Source organism: Lissotriton helveticus, assembly GCF_964261635.1.
Source record: "Lissotriton helveticus chromosome 1_1 unlocalized genomic scaffold, aLisHel1.1 SUPER_1_unloc_13, whole genome shotgun sequence".
NCBI classification, from domain to species: Eukaryota; Metazoa; Chordata; class Amphibia; order Caudata; family Salamandridae; genus Lissotriton; species Lissotriton helveticus.
In genome coordinates, this window is record NW_027611652.1 from 1952427 (window position 1) to 1974165 (window position 21739).

Sequence of the window (21739 nt, forward strand, 5' to 3'; positions counted from 1 at the left end):
TGATTCTTTTTTGTACTCAGAGGAGTCACTACAGTTACGCCTGATTCGCAAAAATTGCCCAAAGGGAAGGTTAGTACGTAATGCTTTGGGGTGATGGCTAGTGTAATGGAGCAGGCTATTGCGGTCGGTGGGTTTCCTATACACTGTGGTACTAAGGGTCCCATCTGTAAGCTTTATTGTTAGATCAAGAAAGGCAATCTCGGTAGGTGATATAGACATCGTGAACCTCAGATATGGGTTGAGAGTGTTCACCCATTCAAGAAAGGCCTCATGTGAGGTCGGGGGTCCTGTCCACAAGATTAATATGTCGTCAATAAATCGTTTCCACATCAAGATGTTATTGAGGAAAGGTTTCGCCTGTTGTTGTATATGTCTGGCTTCAAAGTCGGCCATATAGAGGCATGCCACCGATGGGGCAAAGGTACTGCCCATCGAGGTCCCTTGCGTTTGATGATAGTAGTTGCCCTTGAATTCAAAAAAATTCTCGGTCAGTGCTAAGGTTGCACACTCCATGATGAATGAAGGTGGGGTGGATGAGTTCCACATTTCCATCTCAAGCCTCTCCTCGATTACCCCTAGTGTGGCCCTCTGTGGAATGTTTGTGTAGAGGGCCTCCACATCTAGAGTCATCAGGAGATTGATTTGGCTGTTGTTTTGGACTGTGTCCAACATGCGCAAGACATCATAAGTGTCTTGGATGAACGAAGGAATGCATCTCACTAAGGGTTGTAAAAAATGATCACAGAATTGTGAAAGTGGTTCAAGGACTGAATCGATCCCAGATACTATCGGTCGTCCAGGGACCGGTCTCGTGTCTTTATGAATTTTAGGCAGAATGTAAAAATAGGGGACCCTGGGATCTTTTTTCATCAGGAAGTCCGCCTCTTTCTTACTGATCCACTGTTCACATTCTGCACATACGAAGAATCAGAATAGAAATATAATAATCAGAATAAAAATATACAGTAACTGTTCACAGAACTGCAAATTAAGCTTAGCCCCTTAACAGAATCGACTGGTTTCCCCTAAATACTAACATAGGACACCCTCAGCCAGAGTCCTTTTCTCGGGGTTTGCGCGGAGTTTTAAGAAGCGCTTTTAAGAAATTGCACACCGAGCAATCCAACATATAAAAAAAATATATTTTATAAAAAATATATATTTAGTGATTGCAGACACGGCAAGGTGTCAGTGCACACTGAAGTGAATGCCGCGGTATTAAGAGGAATAACCCGTGTCAGCAGACACTGAATTAAAAACAGGAATAAACAATTAAATGAAAGTTTATTAAATGCTGAAAGGAGGCTATCCACATACACAGAAATGAAATGAATTATAATCAATTTTATTGAAATTGGATAAATACAGAGTGGAAAGTATCAGCACTGCAGACACGGAAATGACAATCAGCTGCAGGCCAGAAAACACTAAAACGAAAGTATGAACAGACACCGCAGCAGGAAGCTACGTCAGTGGTGGAGCAGACGCTGACATGAGTGTGTGCAACACACACACATGAAAGTAGCAGCAGAGTCTGCAAAGAGGTTGTAGGTTAGTGACCTTTCATTACAGTAGTTTCTCATTATTTTCAAATTAGGTTTAGAGCTTCTCGTTGTTCAAAATATAGAAATGTCTGATATTTATGTCTTCCAATGCACTTCATTCGATGACCTCTCGTGCTCCGGTACAGGGGCAAAGTCTGTCCTCCACGCATGCGCAGCTGGTCATACAAGGTCTGAGAGCGGGGTCTGTTCTCTGCGCATGCGCAGCGGTTAAAACTAGGCCCGAAAGCCCTATCTGTCCGCCGCGCATGCGCAGTTGTTCACCCACCAGACCACCAGTAACCCTCGCTTTGGTGCTGCGCAGCGGGAACGTTGTGCCAGTCCTCCGCGCATGCGCAGTTGTTAATCAATAGGCAATCTTCAGGCCTGTCTGTCGCCAGCGCATGCGTAGTTAAGCAAAGCCTCTAGCCCGCACTGATAGGTTGTTTGGCACAGGCGCCATTGACAGGTCCCTGGGTGTCCAGGTGGGTCTGGGACAAGGTGTCTAAGTTTCCAGTTCCTCAGGGTGCTCCATGGCGGGTGTGTTAAGAGTGGACACTGTTAAACGGAATTTCAAAGCACCTAGCTTCTTGTTCGAGGTATAGTTGAGTGCATTCTGTCTTCTCATTTTTTCTGCTTAATGTAACAAAATGTTTACAATAGGAACTGATTCTAGTGTTATTTCTTACAGAAATTCGTTATAAAAAATAGCTGAATGTTTCCACAAAGCAAATGGTGTAAGCACATTAGTTGTGACAGTGTTCACAGCTCTGGGGCCTATTTCCTGTAAGTGCTTAACTCTACAAGATGTTTACACTGCATAGTTATCAACATTATTTAGATTCTAATGGGAGAACTGTGAAAAGTAGTACATTCTACCTGGTCTTTTCTCACTGGTGCATTGCCCCAACTCAGAAAAAGATGTGTGTTCACGCCCTTGGATTTGTAAGCGCTGGACATGTGTATTGACCAGCCATTTGCACATTTGAGTCTAAATGACCAACCTGTGGCCTGCTGAGTTATGTGCCACCCTCTTTGTTTTATCAAAAATATATGTATTGCTTTAGCACGAAAATGCAAAAGGTGCACATGGAAAAGAGTTTGTTTTAAAAAGGTCGATATTGCTCATGGTAAATTGAAACTAGCATTTGCAATGCAATAGGTCTCGTATTTACCAGAGTTTCGTAAATGCGACACCTATTGCATTGCAAATGCCTGTTTGTAAAAACGCCCATGCAGCGCATTAACTTTAATGTTGGACGGGCCCCTTTTCTTAGACGAGCCGTGTCTAAAGGAAGGGGTGGGTGGCCATTAAAGTGAAAGAGCAGTATGGGGCGCTTTTACAAAACAATCATTTGCAATGCAATAGGTCTCGCATTTACACGAGTTTGAGCTATTGACATTACAAATAACAATGCCTTTTATTTTTGATTTGTTTTTAAAACATAAATAAAAGGCATTGTCATTTACAATACAAATAGCTTAAACTCGTGTAATTGCGAGACCTATTGCATTAAAAATGCTTGTACATAGATTGGTAAACAGAAACAGGCTGTCTTTTACTCAATGCAAACATGGAACTGGAGACACAGTCACACACATCAACACAGCTCCCATTTAACGTCACAGCTACACCTGCCAACATTTGGGATAGTGGTATTTCATTTCTTTCTTTTACCAATCAAGTGGCATAACGTATGCAAAATGAAGCCGCATCTACTGTAGTTAAATTAAATCAGCCATCCCTTTCCTCGGGGCAGGAAAACAAAGCAGAAGAAGAGAAGTGCGCACATGCTGCTGCTGTTAACCTGCTGCTCGCGGGTGTCTCCGCTCCAGATACAACCTTCCTAGGACCGGTCTCTGGCATTTCAGCCGTCTTCAGACAGGCTTGCTTGAATCCAGTGGCAAAGTGAGCAAGGGACTTATGTCCGAGCATACCCTGCCAACTTATGGCGAACAAAGCAGTACAAAAGGGGTTGGTGATGGACCGCTTTGTTCAGCTGAAATGCCAGAAACCGGTCCTAGGAAGCTTGTTTCTGGTCCAGGGAAGGCATGGCTTGGCAGTTCGGGCTGGACTGTTCCCATGAGGAACAGGGTCAGACTGATTTGCATATGGCCATGTCTGAACCTGGGTGGCAGAGTGGGCTAAAGAACGGTGATGGATTAAACCCAGAGCTGTTGACTGGGTGTGAGTGTTTGATTGGTTCAGATGCTCCGTCCATCACCACCCCCTTTTGTACCTATTTGAAACCAGGCATTTTCCCCTTTATTACGCCACTCCCTTCATGGTGACATCACTCTTGCCGCATGTGCTTCCAGGGCGAGCAATATTCCTCGCCCTGGCCAGCACATGCGCAGGAGGTCTCTGACCTGCTGTGCCCTCGTCATCGTCCGTCCCTTGACGAAAAAAAACCAAAACAGTCAGAGTCAGACTGACTGAATTTAATTTGTGACACACGGGTCAGTGAGCAGTTCATTGATTTGACGCTGCTGCATCGCGTGCGTATGGTACGTGTCTCTCTTGTCTTCCTGCCCGCCTGACTCCCGAGGCCAGTGGGACAAGGCCCCATTCGCCCCTATGCACCAACCGCCACTGCTTATACCACGTGCAATTCATCCTCTCCAAAGCCAAGCCTCAAGAATTCCTGGGTGTGAAGGGCGGCTGATTCTGATTGGGTGCTTGATAGTTTTCCAGAAACTCATGTTCTTGATTGTTCATGTTTGTCAGTAGTTAATTAAACATGCCCAGGAGTTTTATCTCTTCAGTTGACAGAAGCTACAATAAAAGTTTCTTTGTCGTTGCAAAAAAATATGAACGGCCAACGAGCCTCTGTCTGTCAAAGAATGGAAGGGCTGGGGAACTGTCATTCATCTCACTGCTAAGCAGAGCCATGTCATGCTTCACCCTCCGTCAGGCCTCTGATTTTAACCAACATCGCTTAGAACACTGAGACTTTAGAGCCCATCCTTTTAATGAGGAAAATCAAACTACAAGTCCCATAAGCAATAGTGGTGGAAGGTGTCACACATGACCTAGGACAACATCAGGATTCAGCACATCCAGTTCCATTTTTGAAGTATTTGACACAATATTGAATTTATAATCTTTGTTTTTTATGGTCATGAGTCACCAGGATACTAAAACGTGTCTTTTATTTTCAAGGTCAATTAAGTAATGGTCACCAGCTTGGAAGCTCAGTTAATTCTTCAGTATTTGTCATTGATCTCTATGTGTGGCTGGTTTGGGTCTGCCCCCTGCATCGATCCCGAAAACTCACACAGGTAAGGAGCTTGTAGCAGCAACATGATAACCCCATACTCGTCTGTAAGAAGTGCGCTCCGAGGCAGGTATCCGATCATTTTTGTGAAACAAGCAAGCACCAATATCTGCTATGTACATTTGTTAAAATAAAACACAATCAATTCAATTCAAAATATACTTTATTCGGCATAAGCAATACCATAAAGGTTCTGTGTTAAAAAACAATATCTCATACATTATAAAAACCATACTAAAAACCTGTTTAACAACAATACATAAAATATAAATGATTTGGCATGGGGATCATCCTATAGAAATGACAAGGAGGTACCCGGTTAAAAATGTTTCATCCAAAGTATAGTGCAAATCAGAGCAAATATTGAACACACAGGACCATTATTCCTCCCCTCTACTGGTTCTGAGTTTCATCGCTAATCTTAGAAGATTTACTACACAGAAAAGCGTTAAAGTTCTACTGACAATTTCAGAAACAGTAGGGCCACCTTAGCTTGTTTGAACTTGTCCTTCCTTAAAATACCTTTTAAAAATAGTCGCCTAGGGTAAGCGTGAAATGGGCATAGTAGGACCAAATGGAGCGTATCCTGTGGAGACTGTTGGTCGCAGCCACAGGAGCCCTTACTCTCCAAATGCTTTGTATACCCTGCAGGAACCGCCAAAGTATGCTGTAACAAATCTAGCCTGAAACTGGTCATGAGAAATCTGTCTTGAGGATTGTAAATAAGACACAAATAAGGTTCCACGCCCAGGCACGACTTTGTTAACTGATGAGTTCTTACTGATGGCTTAGTCAGCTCTCTTGCTTCCCTATTTGACTTGGCTCTGTTTAAAAATTTTGACTTAATACGGCCCTGTGGGAGGGCAGGTTAGATATACAGACGAGGAGGCTGAATAAGTGGTTTAAAAGTAGGTGATTTATTAAGAACAGAAGGGATTGTGATTTGGTGACTTGATTGTCCCTTGGGTTCCTCCTCGTCGGACGACTTCGGTGATGAGCTGGAGGGGGTCGACACAGGTAGAGGTGTTGTCTTGTTCTCCTTATCCTGGTTACCACCGTGGTCTTCCCGGAGGCTCATAGGAGGATGACAAAAACAAATGAGGGAACCGTAAGTATAAAGCTCTATTGAGGTTGGGTTTTCTCTTCCTTCACCACACCGTTGGGCTCTGGGTTGGGTTTGTGCAAGATTGAGATGAGGAAAGGACCGCAGAGCCCAAACTGAGTTTTTGGAACAGGGAGGAGGGGGGAAAAAGGGGTCTGTTTTAACGTGCTTAGGGAAAGGTACAAGAGTGCTCGAAAGTATAGACGTTGTCAAGATGGTGAGGCTTTCACAGGTTCATGTATTTACAAAACTACTGTTGTTTGGTTTCAATAGGGTCGGACCATGAAGACATTTAGCAATCTTCTATAACTAGTCCCACCCTGCACTCCCTCCCGCTTCACCCCTTTCTAATACCCTTGAGACGGTATTACTCACAGGCTCTGCCCCAACTCTCCAGAGTTGCGGCCACTCCCCAGCCTCCTCCGGACACCACCAGTCCTCGCACCAGCTTTCTTCTCCGTCCTCCTGGCTCCCTGGTGTTCTGGCGTCCGGTGTATCGGGTCCCGCGTCTTCTCTCCGCTCTTCACTTCTTCGGCGTTCCTCCACTCCTTTCGCGCCACCACTCTCTGCTGTTGTCCTCTGAACCCCGCCAATTTTCATTGGTTCCTCCCGAGTACTTCCTACTTGCGTAGGGGTCACTTCCGGGTTACACCGACCGATGCGTTCCTGCAGAGAAACTGTAGAGGAGTATGGTTGTGGAAGTCCTGTGTGCCGTCGCTGAGACAGAACCCGTGATTGTGTATCTCTGCCCGGTGCTAGTCCGGTAAGTCTCTCCTCAGTCCCCGGGTCCTTCTCACATCCCCTTTCCCTTGCTGTCCTTCTTCTAGGGTTTGGAATTTGGGGATATCTAGACAGGTAATCCGCATTTCCTTGTTCTTTCCCTTTTCTGTGTCTAGTGTGAAACCTAAAGGGTTGGAGGGAGAGAAACCACCTGAGTACCCTCTCGTTGTGTCCCTTATTCCTGGCTAACCATTCTAACGGTGCATGATCAGTAAAGGGGGTGGATTTTCTACCTTCCAAATAGTATCGTAAGGACTCTATGGCCCATTTAATAGTGAGGGCCTGTTTCTCAATGGTGGCATAATTTTTCTCACGAGGAAAGAGCTTACGACTAATGTAGAGAATTGTTTTTTCCCTTTGTGAAGTCTCTTGGGATAAAACGGCTCCTAGTCCCTGATCGGAGGCGTCTGTTTGTAATATAAAGGGACGGGAATTGTCAGGGGCTGATCAAGACATGCTCTGAAGTTAGTGCGTTTTTCAGGGACTCAAAGGAGTGCAACACTTTCGGGGGAGGAGACTTTAAGATCTCTTCGGTTCTGCTATTTTTTTGTAGGAGATCAGTTAGTGGAGCTGCCATCTGTGAGAACCCAGGAATGAATCATCTATTGTAACCCAACAGCCCAAGGAAGGCTCTTAAGTATTTTTTGGTTCTGGGTAAAGGCATCTGTGCAATGGCTGTTTGTTTAGACGTTTGTTGTCTTATGACTCCCTCTCCTAATAGATATCCTAGATATCTGACCGTCTGAGCAGCCAAGTGACTTTTCGCTGGATTTATTTTCAATCCATGTGATCCTAACTTCTGAACGACTTGGAATAGGTGTGACAGATGCTGGTCCCAGGTATCGCTATATATCACGATATCGTCAATATAGGCCCCTGCATAATTTTCATGAGGTCTCAGTATCATGTTCATGGCTCTCTGAAAGGTGGCGGGGGCCCCATGTAAACCAAATGGGAGCATTTTGAAATGGTATAACCCATCAGGGGTTGAGAAGGCTGTTTTCTCTCTGTCTTCCTTTTTGAGCGGTATCTGCCAGTACCCTTTACATAAATCTAGTGTACTAATATACTTTGCTCTTCCTATTCTCTCCACCATTTCATCCACTCGGGGAAAGGGATAGGTGTCAAACTCAGAGATTTTATTTCCTTCTCGGAAGTCTATGCAGAATCTTACTGAGCCATCTGGCTTCGGCACGAGCATGATGGGAGAATTCCATTCACTTTTGGATGGTTCTATAATATCCATTTGTATCGTTTTCTGTACTTCTTCTTTTATGGTCTGCCGACGAGATTCCGTTATACGGTATGGCCGTAACCTAACTCGTTTACCTATGGTTGTTTTGATGGTGTGCTCAATGAGAGTGGTTTTCCCGGGAGATTTAGAAAAAACAGGGGTAAGAGGTTCTAAAGCCTTGGTCAATCCTTCTTTTTTTTTTTTTTTTATTTGTTTTTATTGTTGCATCAAGATAAGGTATTTTACAGTATCATAGCATTGTCGGTGCCGCGTCAACATTCAGCCGCATCCGACCGTGTCAATCCTTCTTTTAAAGAAGAGGGCAACTCATGATCAATACACTGATGGAACAAAGGAGTTTGAGGTTCCGCAGTGTTTACCGAAATAGGGACCATTCCTTCCCACTTTTTCAGCAATTAACATGATATATTTGGGATTTATTTATTTATTTATAGAGTTTTGTATAGCGCGAACAAGACCCGTGGGTATCAGAGCGCTTCACATATAGGATAAATTACAGACATTATGTAGGCAATTGTAGCAGCAGATATACACGAGTATAAGTTATAAGGAGATATGCTGTAAGAGGGATTATAAGTAAGGGTTCTTCAGCCTATCCAATTAACATTAGGAAGTGAGTGAGGTAGGGTTGTATAGCATAACAGTGTAAATATCATATGAATGAATAGCATTAAGGTGTAAAAAGTGTTGCTATGTATTCGGGATCCTAGGCAATAAAACAAAGTGAGGTAGAGGGTATATCGTATTGTCTGATAGTTACAGATATCGGATCCCTTTGATTTAAGGTAGTACTAATGTGTGTGGCCAATGTATAAACAAGAAATCAATCTGTTAACAGATAATTGATCCTCAGGAAGTTCCAGTCGAGGCCGTCTCTCTTTGGTGAGGATAATCTCATCCGTAATCAGTAATCTTCCCTAAGAAAGGTATTTGCTCATCAAGTGGTTCTTCAGTTCGCGTTTGAAAGATATCAAGTTTTTAATCTTCCTGATGTTCGGAGGCAATGAATTCCAGACTCTGGGGGCGGCTCCTGAGAACGCTCGGTTGTAGGTCTTTTTCTTACGGAAGAAGGCTGGCCTCAATAGCAGTTCTTTGGCGCTTCTCGTTGGTCTGTTGCATCCCGATAGCTTAATTTTCTTGGCAAGGTATCTCGGCATGTTGTAGTGAACTGCTCTGTGGGTAATACAGGCAATCTTCATTTGAATTCTGGCTTCATAGGGTAGCCAGTTTAGTGTCTTCAGATGAGGAGATATGTGGTCGAATTTCCTCGATCCCGTAATCAGTCTTGCCGCTGCATTGAGACAGGCTTTTAGCGGTGCTATGGATGTTTTGGGTAGACCCGCTAACGTAGTGCAACCGTATTCAATCCTCGAAATAACTAGGGATTGTACAGCCAGTTTTAGGTCAGTCTTTGAGATGTATGGTTTCAATTTCCTTAGATAGTTCAGATGGAAGCGGGCACCCTTGGCCATCAAGTTTATGTGTTCCTTCATGTCAAGGTTCTCATCCAAGGTAATTCCAAGTGACTTTGCTGTCTTAACTAGGGTCGGGGTGCAGTTCAGTGCTGTCACCAGTTTCGTCAGTTCCTTTACCTCAAGACGGTTCTTTGTCGGTGAGATTAACAGGAATTCTGTTTTATGGGCATTTAGTTTCAGATGGTTCGAGGTTAACCACTGTAGGGCTCTCTTTAGTGTCTTGTTCATTAGGTCAATGTCATCACGGGAGGCGATCTTTATGTATATTTGCGTGTCGTCTGCATACATGTGATAGGGTATCTGTGATCCCCGCAGGATCTCCGTGAGAGGTTCAACATATAGGTTGAATAGATCTGGTGATAATGTTGAACCTTGTGGGACCCCGACGGTAGTAGGACAAGGGGAAGAGGTCGTTTGATTGACCAGGAAACGCTGGGTCCTATTCTGCAAGAAAGATCTAAACCAATTCAGCACAATTCCCGACAAGCCCATTCTTTCTTGTAGCCTGGTCAACAGCATTTCATGATTTACCGTGTCAAATGCAGATGACAGGTCTAGGAGAATCAATAGGCATGCTTGATTTCTGTCTAGGGCTTGTAAGGCGTCGTCCACGATGTGCAGGATCGCAGTTTCAGTACTAAGCCCAGCTCTGAATCCGGATTGGCAATCATCTAGTAATGAGAACTTAGCGATGTGTTGACTCAGTTGGCTTTGTACGCATTTCTCGATAATTTTGGCCAATAAAGGTATGTTGGTCACTGGTCGATAATTGTTCGGGTCAGTTGCGTCCGCTGTAGGTTTTTTGATGATGGGCACGACTTGACCAGTTTTTAGGCAGTCTGGCAGTGTCCCTTGGGTAAGTGAGGCATTTATTATCTCAGTCCAGATCGGAACTAGGGTATGGCTGATTACTCTTACGCACTTTCCCGGTAGGGGGTCTAGATAGTGGTTGTTCGGTCTTATTTCCATTAGCGTTTTGGTGATCTTATCTTGGTCATAGAGATCGAATGTGTCCCACTTTGCCTTATTTTTCGTTTGGGGACTTTCTGTTGGCTCATTGGCCTCTTTTGTAGGTGAGATAAGGGTTGAGATGTTAGTTGCGGCAGTTGAGAGCTCCACTTCAAGCAGTTTGGTTTTTTCCGTGAAAAATGTAGAGAATTCCTCACAGCTTAAGGGAGTTTTTGGGTTCTCGTGAACTGTTTTAGCTAGCTTATTGGACTGTTGTTTTAAAATCTCAAAGAGTTTCCGTGGTCTGTTTGAGGCATTGTCAAGTTCGGCTTTTATAAAATCTTTTTTGGATTTAATTATCTTCTTGTTATATTGTCTTCTTGTATTCCTGAGGGCAATGAGCTCGGGAGAGGAGGGATGTTGCCTCCATTTCCTTTCGACCATTCTCAATTTGCGCCTGTCCTCATTTAGTGACTCACTGAACCACGGATTTTTGGGTTTCTCGGATACTCTTTTCATTGTCTGTGGCATGGTGTCATTGACGATATTTCCTATTGACGTTAGGTAGTGCTCCGTTAACTCGCTGACATTCAGTCTGTTGTTTGGTGGCTTCAAGCCTTTCTCACATCTCTCCACCAGTAGCTCAATATTGGCCTCTTTTGTGAAAAACTTGAAAGGGGTTTTTAGAATTTCAGATCTCTCGGGCGCACTGCCTCAGTTAATACGTTACAGAGTGTGGAGTGACAGGTTAGTGTGTAGTGCGTGAAGAGCAGGCGGAAAAACACCCTTAACCGTCTAAAAAAGTCAAAGGACTAAACATGTATATACAGTTTTGCTCTCGCAACTACAATAAGGTATCACATAAACAGTACAATGACTGGTGAGTATTCAAGGAAACAGAAGCAGATTCTTTAGTGTGTTCTTAGTCACAGCAAGAAGATGGTTTATTCTCTCCAGACTTGAGGAATGTCATACAAAGCCGACACGTGTTTCGTCGTGTACAGTTGAGTCAACACGACTCTTCAGGGCTTAGGGCTCGATTCAATCGTAATAATTGACATTAGGTCTGGACTTATATTCATGTGCTGTATGGTTATATAAGAGAGAGACACTGGTTAATCCATATGTGACTAATTAGAAACGATATGTTCCATAATAATGATCACGTAAAAGGCACTTATGTCTTAGTAATCTGCCTTCTTGATTGCGAGATATCTTCGAATTTAGATACTCTGACTACTGGTGTGTGTCAGGCGGTAACCGGGAGGGGATCCATCTGATAAAAGGCTCTTTTGTGTCTCGGACCAATTTTTTGGCCTTGCAGGGTTGTGTGGTCCTGCCCTTTTTCATTGTGGTTATCGCGAAAGTTATGGTGTGATGATCGGACCAATCGCACGGGTCAATAGCGAGAATTGAAGTCCTTTATTCCTTGAAATAATCCAGTCTAGGATCCCTCCTTGTGAGTGAGTGGGATATGTGCAAGCTTGTGTAAGGTTTAGTTCGATGAGGAAGTCTTTAAGTGAGTTAAGTAGTTTGTCATTGTCGTCCTCCCAGTGGAGGTTAAAGTCACCAAGGAATATATTGAGGGCATCAGGGTTAGAGTTGGTTGTTATGATCTTCATGAGTTGCTCTGAGAACTTTGCGTTATCTCCAGGAGGGTGGTAGAAAGCATGCATGTTGCATCTTTGGTTGTTTGCTGATCTTATATTAAGACCAAGGTATTCACAAGACTCCAGGGGGTCAGATTGGAATTGGCTGACCTCAATCTCAGACCTATGGATGCAAGCTATACCTCCTCCCACTTTCTTAGGCCTGTCTAATCTGACAATGTTATATTGAGGAGGAACTAGGAGATCTAAGTTAGGTGAAGATGATTCACTGAGCCAAGTTTCAGTAAGGACGGCCAGGTCGATTTGCTTTTTAATGATGAGAGCAGCTATATCAGATGCATGTTTCGTTGCCGAACGACAGTTTAATAGCAGGCATTTCAGGGGTTCGTGTGAGTTCGGGACTTTGCCATGATCAGATTCAGTTGCCGTTACCTGGATGTGTCGTAGGTTGTTGTGGATAGCTTTTCTGTTATTCTTTCTGGACGATCTGTTGGAGTCAATAGGTACTAATTTGATACTCTCCTCTCTTCCATGGATCGGTAGTTCATAAGATCTGAGTAAGGCCGAGGCTTCTTCATTTGATAAAGGATCGGTTCTGTTTGGTCTGTTGGGCCTGAGTACAACATTCTGGATGTGAGAAACTTTAGCGTGGGTTCCTAACGTCATCTCCCATATTTTCTCAATTGTCTGTGAGAATTTCGACGAGACTTGTACCAAGTTACCTACTAGTTTCTGGAGCTCTTTAACTTCATTCTGAAGTCGTGAGGTTATCTTAATTGCAGTAGCCCTGCTTGTCTGTGTTCTACATTTTGTTTTCCTCCAAAGTTGGTTCATTCTCCTTACCACAGATCTTTCTTTTTTGTCCTTCATTTCGTTGGCATTCTTGACTCTATTGCAGGTGTGCTCAATGATCCCTAGGTTGAGTGGTGTAGGGGGTGAATCTATGGGTAAGGCACTGTGATATTCAAGACTCACATTCCCAGGTTGATGTGGAAGGGCGTGGTTATCTTCATCGGGAGTTTTTCTTGGAGCTGAGGTAGTAACTTCAGGCGTGGGGGCGTTTTGAGCTGGCAGCATCTGCTCTTCGCTTAGGGCCAGATTCTTCATTCTGTTACCAATGTTGGTAGACTCCGTGATCCCTTCTATCATAATCTCTGGTAGTGCACTTCCAAATCCCGTGACATCTCTGGAATTAGCTGTTAGATTGTCCTGGACGCCCGGTTGGTTCGAGTTAGAGGTGATAGGGTCGTTGAGGTCGGGAGTGACAACTGGTGGGGTCATGTGTTGTTGGTGGCTTGTACCTTCAATGGATTCCTTCAGGGTTTTGAAAGTTATCTTAAATTTCTCGAGTTCTCTGTTAGCTGCTTGTATCAGAACTATTCCCGTTTTATATAGAGTAATGTAAGGATCAGTATTGCTTCTTTTAGTTAGTGAGATCGTTATTTTAGTGCCATGTGGTATGTTTTTTATAGCTTTCGTGAATAGCGTTTTAGTCAAGGCATTACGCCATTTTGCCGTTTTGCCAGTGTAGAATATCAGATCATTCATCATAGCGCCCTTATCTCTATCAAAGTAAGGGTCAACGAATAGAGTGTCCGGATTTTTTCTTAAGGTGTTATGTTTGAAGTTTTTTGCAGCATTTTTGGATAGGTTAGCTGGGTAATCAATACTCCTTGCATTGGGTCTGGACATACTTCGGTATCTTCCATCCATGTCGGCTTATCCTTGCGGGTCTTCCGACTTCTTTGTCTATCTGTTCTGAAGAGGTTCCCTGCTAAGGTATACTTCTTCAATTGTATGGTCATGGAGGGTCCAGGCGATGAGGTTAATACCAGGTCTGCAGTTTCGGAAGTATAGGTATGGTTTTTCCTGTCGGAGGTATCTTCTAAATAGACCTAGCAGTTAAGCTGTCGTAGATTACGTTTGAACCTTTGTGGTTGTGATGCCATGCGTAGTAAATGGTTAATTAAATAACTTTGGTAATCATAAGGGTTATCAGATGAAAGATAATCCCTGAGGGATATTTTCTAATTGGAATCTGTTTCGATACGGTAAGTCACCGGGGTTACCTGTTGGATAACCTTATAGGGTCCTTGCCATTGTCCCAAAAGCTTTTGGTCTGAGGAAGCCATCATAAGTAGTACGTGGTCCCCCACTTGAAACAACCTATGTTTGGCTCCTTTGTCATATTGGGTCTTTTGGGCAATCTGTGCATTTTCCAGGTTGCTTCGAACTATCTCCCTGATTTGTCTCAAATGGGTCTTTAAGTTTGAGACATATTCAGGAAGCGATCTCGTGTTGTCCGGTTCTCTTTCCCATTGTTCTTGGGCCATATCAAGCAATGTACGAGGTCTGTGACCATATAACAATTCAAAAGGGGAGTATCCAGTGCTTTTCTGTTCCTTACACCTAATGGCGAATAAAGCTAAAGGCAGGATGTCTTCCCATTTCCTAGCTTCTAGGGCCAACAGTTGTTTTAGGGTGGCCTTAGTGGTGGCGTTATATCTTTCCACCAACTCATCCGTTTGTGGGTGATAGGCCACAGTTCTGATTTGTTTGACCCCTAACTGTGTACATATGTCTTTCATCATTTTGGAAACAAAGAGTGTTCCTTGATCGGTTAGAATCTCCTTTGGGAATCCCACCCTTGAGAACAACCCAATCATAGCCTTGGCGATATTGGCAGTGTCTGGTCGGCGAAGGGGTATAGCCTCAGGGAATCTGGTAGCATAATCTACAATGACAAGGACATATCTGCACCCACTTCTGGATGGTAGCAAGGGACCAATGATATCCATGCCAACGCGATGGAAAGGATAATCAATGATGGGATGGGGAAGTAGTGGTACCCTGGGTGGGTGATAACGGCTGTGCCTCTGACAAATGGGACATTCTCTGCAATATTGCTTAACCTGCTGATATATCCCTGGCCAATAGAATTTCTCTAAGATGTTTTTCTCTGTTTTCTCAGCCCCAAAGTGCCCTCCCAGGAGATGACTATGAGCAAGGTATAATACTTTATCTCGGAAAGGCTCTGGGACTAACAATTGAGCTTTCTGATTAGAATCGCCTTTTCTGTACAATAGACCGTTTTTAGTACAGAAATAAGAACATACATGTTGTGGATCTTCCTCTTCAAATGCCTTATTCAATGCCTCCTGAAGGACAGGGTCCACTCGTTGTGCAGCGTGGAAATTTCTGTCTGTCTCCCATGGATTTTCAGCTGGTATAATGGGCATCACCAGGGGGTCTCTCCCTTTCTCGGCCCTTCTTTGTCTTTGACTCTTCCTAATTTTGGAAGAAGGCCATTCCCTGTCGGTATCATTGAAAAAAGGGGCAGTAGCAAGCCACTCATCTTTAGCCAAAGAAGACCCTTCTAACAACTGGGGTAGTTTAGGATAATCATTTCCTAAAATGGCTTGTTCGGGTAACCGAGGTATTAGTCCCACAGTTAGGGAGGTCCCTGAGTCCTAGGGATGTTGGGTCTGTACCCGAGCAGTGGGATAAGGTTTGGTATCCCCATGTACACATTTAATGGCCACCACTCCTTCTATGGAACCTATATTCTCTCCAAGGTCTTGCGGTCTGACTGCGCTATGTAAACAACCAGTGTCAGCTAAAGCGGTTACGGGTTGTCCGTTTACAGAGACCGTACACCTATATGGAGGTAGCTTCTTTTCCATGGGAGAGCAGTAATAATTGCGGGCCATCCCTATCTCCACAGGTTCCTCTCTTTGTGGACAGAACCTAGCTATATGCCCCATCCCTCCACATTGAAAACACTGTGGTCCCACAGAGGGTGGTCTAATTAGCGGGATACTAGGCAGAGGGGCACTGGGAACGAGAGAAAGAGGTTCGGGTTTCTTGGCTACTAGGGGTTGGTGGGTTTTATGTCCCACGATTTTCCCAGTAGTGTCTTCTCATCCTTTCTGAAAGTCCTGAGCGCTATTATACGCACTGGCTATTTCTACTGCTGTTTCTAAAGTGAGGTTAGCATGCTGGCGGACCCATCGTTGAATTGGAGGATGAAGGGATGTTAGATATTGTTCTACATAAATCTTGGCCATGATCCCGTCTTTATCAGTTGTCGCGGGATTTAGCCAACGATCCGCCATGTCTTTCACTCTAAAGTATAATGCACGAGGAGTTTCTTGAGGTCCTTCCTTCATTTGTCTTAACTTTATCCTATATGCCTCATCGTCTATTCCCAGCCTTCCTAGGATACATTTTTTTATGTCTGCATAGGGAACCGCCCCTTGAAGGGTTGCTGCTTGGTAGGCTGCTTGTAAGTTTCCGGATAACAGAGGACCCAGATATTGCCCCCATTTGTCTGCAGGCCAGGATGCCGCTGTTGCCATTCTCTCAAAGTTACTGAAAAAAAAATCGGGATCCTCTCCAGCCACATATCTCTGCAACGCTACAGACGGCAAAGTGGTAGGACCTCTCTGTTGTCCTAGGACTTCAGTGAGTTTATCCATGGCTGCTCCGTGGGTCTGTCATTGACCCGCTAGAACTTTCTGTATCTTATCGCGATCTTCTTCTACAACAGTCAAAAAACGTTCCATAACTTTCCCAGGGTGTTCCTGATTTTCGGACATCTTCGCTAGGGCAGCCTCCATTTTGCCTTTCAATCCCACTACTGACACCACTTGTGGGAGGGCAGGTTTTATATACAGGCGAGGAGGCTGAATAAGTGGTTTAAAAGTAGGTGATTTATTAAGAACAGAAGGGGTTGTGATTTGGTGACTTGATTGTCCCTTGGGTTCCTCCTCGTCGGACGACTCCGGTGATGAGCTGGAGGGGGTCGACACAGGTAGAGGTGTTGTCTTGTTCTCCTTATCCTGGTTACCACAGTGGTCTTCCCGGAGGCTCCTAGGAGGATGAAAAAAAAAAAATTAGGGAACCGTAAGTATAAAGCTCTAATGAGGTTGGGTTTTCTCTTCCTTCACCACACCGTTGTGCTCTAGGTTGGGTTTGTGCAAGATTGAGATGAGGAAAGGACCGCGGAGCCCAAACCGAGTTTTAGGAACAGGGAGGAGAGGGGGAAAAGGGGTCTGTTTTAACATGCTTAGGGAAAGGTACAAGAGTGCTCGAAAGTATAGACGTTGTCAAGATGGTGAGGCTTTCACAGGTTCATGCATTTACAAAACTACTGTCATTTGGTTTCAATAGGGTCGGACCACGCAGACATTTAGCAACCTTCTTCTATAACTAGTCACACCCTGCACTCGCTCCCGCTTCACCCCTTTCTAATAGCCTTGAGACAGTATTACTCACAGGCTCCGCCGCAACTCTCCAGAGTTGCGGCTGCTCCCCAGCCTCCCCCGGACACCACCAGTCCTCTCACCAGCTTTCTTCTCCGTCCTCCTGTCCGGTGTATCGGGTCCCGCGTCTTCTCTCCGCTCATCGCTTCTTCGGCATTCCTCCACTCCTTTTGCGCCGGTGCTAGTCTGGTAAGTCTCACCTCAGTCCCCGGGTCCTTCTCCCAGGCCCTAATCCTTAGATAGCAATTTGGTCGGGTGGTTAAAATATTCAACACAACCCATGGCTAACAGATTTTCCTTGATATGTCTAATCCAAGGAATATTGTAACCCCGTGCACGTGCAATGCAGTCTGATATTATCTGTTGACTTAACGCTGCCTCTGGGTTTGTCCATACCTTAATACAGCATGCGAGGGGCTTCCTTTGCAGCCTATCACACAGATGGGTTATACCCAGTTCCTCATGAACCATGTAGGAGGAAATGCTTTGTGGGACTTTCAGTACCCGCCTCAAATATTTGTTTTCTTCTATTTGTAACTTAAGCGGGTCTATAAAGCCCCAGACCTCACTCCCATATAAAACTTTGGCACAGCTTACAGAACTGTAGAGGTTCAGGGTTTGTTCCGGAGCCCATCGGCCTAGCCTCTTTGCAAAATTCATAGTTGCCCCTGTTGAGTTAATTAGTTTACTGCATTTCTCCTCCACAAGGGCTTTAAAACTAAGGCGACTGTCGAACATGATCCCCAGATACGAAAATGACTTGTCCTTTTCCAGTCCCTGTGTGCCTATTGTATACTTAGTTTTGCTGGATGGTCCTTTCCCTACCTCCATAAAATATGATTTGGTGAGGTTCGGTGACAAATACAAGCTATCCATAAAATGGACAAAGCCATCTATGAGGCGCTTCAGTCCACGCGCAGTGCGGGCCAAGAGTACCGCGTCATCTGCATACAGTAACACCGGTATCCCTCTCCTACCTATCTGAGGGCAGTCCACCCCTAGAGATACCAGCGCCTAGGTCAAACCATTTATATATAAAGTAAAGAGGAAGGGGGCCAAAATACATCCCTGCCTCACTCCCCTTGAACATGGGAAGTGGTCTGTGACTTTTCCCTCCTTATCATATCTGACCTGGGCAGAAGTATTCTGATGCAGTGTCCGTAATATATTTACCAGACCAGGGTCGACTCCCAAGGCCCCCAATAGTCCCCACAATTTCTTCCGATTTACTCGATCAAATGCCGAGGTGAGGTCCATGAAAGCCATGTACACCGTCCCCTCACTGGCTGCGGTGTACTTGGCTGCCAGGAGATATAAATTAAGGCATTGATCTGTGGTGGAGCGGCCGTACCCAAACCCATACTGGGTATCCGTAATGATCTTATGTTCCTCCGCCCAATCAATCGGTTAAGAATGGCCCTACCTAGCACTTTCACGGTAACATCAATTAATGAAATAGGCCTATAGCATTGAGGGCTATTTCTGTCCCCCTTTTTTAAATATGGGGACTATTGTGGCCGTAGACCAGGATATTGGCATCATTGTTTGCACTGCGGTATTTATTACTCTGGTGAGTATGGGCACCCAGAGTTCTTTCTGGCTTAAGAGGGGATCTGGTGGAATCCCATCAGGTCCTGGCGCCTTATTACGGGTTACCCCCTCAATCCCCGCCTTTATTTCTCCCAAGGAAAAGGTAATCTGGGGTGGGTTCACACTTTCCAGTTCTCAATGCTACCATGGTTATACAGGCCCTTGTAATGCTCAAGCCAGGTTTCTGGGAGGATGTGGCAGGCCAGCTTGGGTTTATTTGAATCCTGAAAGCATGGTTCATTAACAACTCTCCAAAAAGCAGTCGAGTCCTTTGTCTCGGCCGCTTCTCTCAAGTTTTCCCATGCCTGGTTCTGCAATACGGTTCTGCGGCATCTTAGTGTTTTATTGTACCTAGCCCTGCAGCTTGATACCTTCCCTCTGTCCCTAGGTACGCATTTCAGAGCCGATTTCAGATCCCCCAAGGCGACGGTGCCGTCATGATCGAACCACCTTGGTGCACTGTGTTCCTTGTTGATCTTCCTGCCCCTAAGTAAGCCATCTATTTGTTTGGCCGCTCCCTCAAATACCTTGATCAGGTCTGCCCCCTCAACCTCCAAGTCCAAACACTTCCAAACGTTGGACTCGGCCTGTGTCAGTAAGATTCTGTAAAATGCCTCACTGTCCGTGTTGACCCGCCTTAGTCTCCTACCTTGGTCAGTGGCTTTAATTAAACCTCCAGCCCCCCTACGTTGTGATAGAAGTACCGCATTTGGATCTCTGATGCACAGGAGAAGCGGGTTATGGTCGCTGAAAATGCTAACCTCTATCTCAAACTTTGTAACCTGACACTTTAACATGGGTGTAACGAAAATAAAATCAATTATAGTGCCCTTCGCCCTGCCTTTGAAAGTAGGGATGACCATGCTATTGCCCTCACCACCAATCATATCCATGGTATATGTTAGGGCATGCCTGCCCAGGATCTTATTCAGCGCTCCTCCTTCCCTTGTGTGATTCAGGTGCCACCCCTCTACAGTCGGGCAAGCCGACCAGTTCCCCTCATTTATTCTTAGGGAGGGGCATGGGTGACAATTGAAATCCCCTGCTAATATAGCTGGGAGCACAGTGCCCCTTGCTCCTCCATGCCTGCCAGCCGAGCCCCTAATCCATTTAGGCTTTGGAGAGTTTGTCCTGGAGTAATGGCATTATAGAAATTTACAACAGTTAAATTAAAACCCTTATTACGATATGTGAGTCACAGTGTGCAGTCCGAGGCCCATCTAAGTTCACTCCACCTTCCTGAGAGTCTGAGATCGACATAAATAGTCAGACCCCCCTTTGCCCTCCCCGGCGCTGACTAACGTGCTGGGACGAAAAACATTTTGTAGCCTTCTATTGCCTGGGTGTTACTATGTACTCCCATGTTTCTTGCAGGAGGATTATTTGATGTTTCTTAATATACGTTAGCCAGTTGTGATTTTTTATTTTAGAGGCTAAGCCCGCTACATTCCAGGATATGATCTTAATCCCTCCCACTATTTGACTGCCTGCCGTGACAGTTGTAAGGTTAGTGGGCATTACAGGAACTTCACCCAAATTCCCTGCATCTTTCTCCACATTTCTCTCACCGGGCTCTATAACTCTCACATTGGCATTGGAATCATCTGACTGTGTGCGCCCTGGACCTTCATTGTCTCCTATTATGGGTGACCCCTCCCCCCTCGCGCTATTCTTGTCTTTCAACCCCCCCACCAGTCAATCTATTTCATTTAGGGCTGAAGCACAGTGGAGAGGTGCAAATCGGTTAATGAGTGAAACTAGCTGGTCCCCCCCATCTGATGCAATCCTATTCCTCCTATGGTCACCTTGCATATTCCTATGGGCCATATCCCTATAGAAAAAAGCCAAGGGGAGCAGTCTGATACTGGACCCTCCATCCCCTTGGTATTGACCCCTGGATTGACTATGGAGGAGCTCATTGACTAACTCTGGATATCTGAAATTCAAAATCACACAATCACCCGCAAAGCTCTTTCTGCTACTTCCGATCCAAGCCACCCTCCTTGCCATCAGAATATGTCTGTGTTGTGTGATATTGAAACCTGTGTTTTTGACTAGCCAATGTGCTGTCTTGTTAATTAGAGTGCGAGGGGATTCCTCCCTCTCATCCCCGTTAGTAGGAACCCCTACAAGGACCACTGTGTAGGGGCTTGAGGCTGGGGGGAGATCCAATGTCGGTAAACCCCTAGTGCTCTGCACAGCGTCCGCTATTGTTAACTCCTCTTCACTGACTATTGCCCTTCTTCCCTCCAAGCCCCTCTGGGCTGTGTCAGGACAAAACGTATTAGGTGGCCCCATTCTGTTTATGCTTAGGGTAGTCCCGTTCGTTTTACTCGCCAAGGCACCCTTGTTGGTGCCCTCACTGTCTTTGCCCAACTGCCCTCCTTCGCGGTGCCCCCCTCCTTGACCCTCATAACTAGTTGTGGGCTTTGAGTATGATCCCTTCTGCTCCCCCCTCCTCCGGTCCCCTAATTCTACCTGGCACACTATTCCCCTGATCGCATAGCCGAGATAGTTTTTCCTCAATAACCTTAATTCTCTCCAGCACCGGTCCCAAATGGGTGGAAAAAAGGAGCTCTAAATTTGACCTTAATACATCTTCCATTCCTTGTCCGCTCCCCATCTTCCCACAGTTTGAACATTGCGTGCTACAAATGGGTCCCACGGCAGTGTTCACTCTGCTGGTCTTTACGGCACCCTTCTGTTTTGATTTTGGCTTTGAAACAGTCGGCCCCTCCCCCCGATCGTGTGCCCCTGGTCCTTGCGTCAGCTAGAGGTGATACCAACTGCGTAGTAGATGTGTCTTTTATTGCACCTTTTGATCTTGTGATCACTTCTCCACCCCCCTTACTATGGTTCCTATACCTGAGTTGGCCCTAGAGGCTACCAACTCTGA

General features: G+C 45.1%; 1 long non-coding RNA gene across 2 annotated transcripts in view; it reads left to right on the top strand.

Moving 5' to 3' along the window:
• Nucleotides 1-2006: 2006 nt before the first annotated feature.
• Nucleotides 2007-21739, top strand: part of LOC144805532 (uncharacterized) — a 61244-nt gene continuing 41511 nt past the window's right edge. For both annotated transcript variants that reach the window (XR_013605534.1, XR_013605535.1), the window contains exons 1-2: nucleotides 2007-2140; nucleotides 4705-4823. This is a non-coding gene — a long non-coding RNA (uncharacterized LOC144805532). The remainder of the gene's footprint in view (nucleotides 2141-4704; nucleotides 4824-21739) is intronic.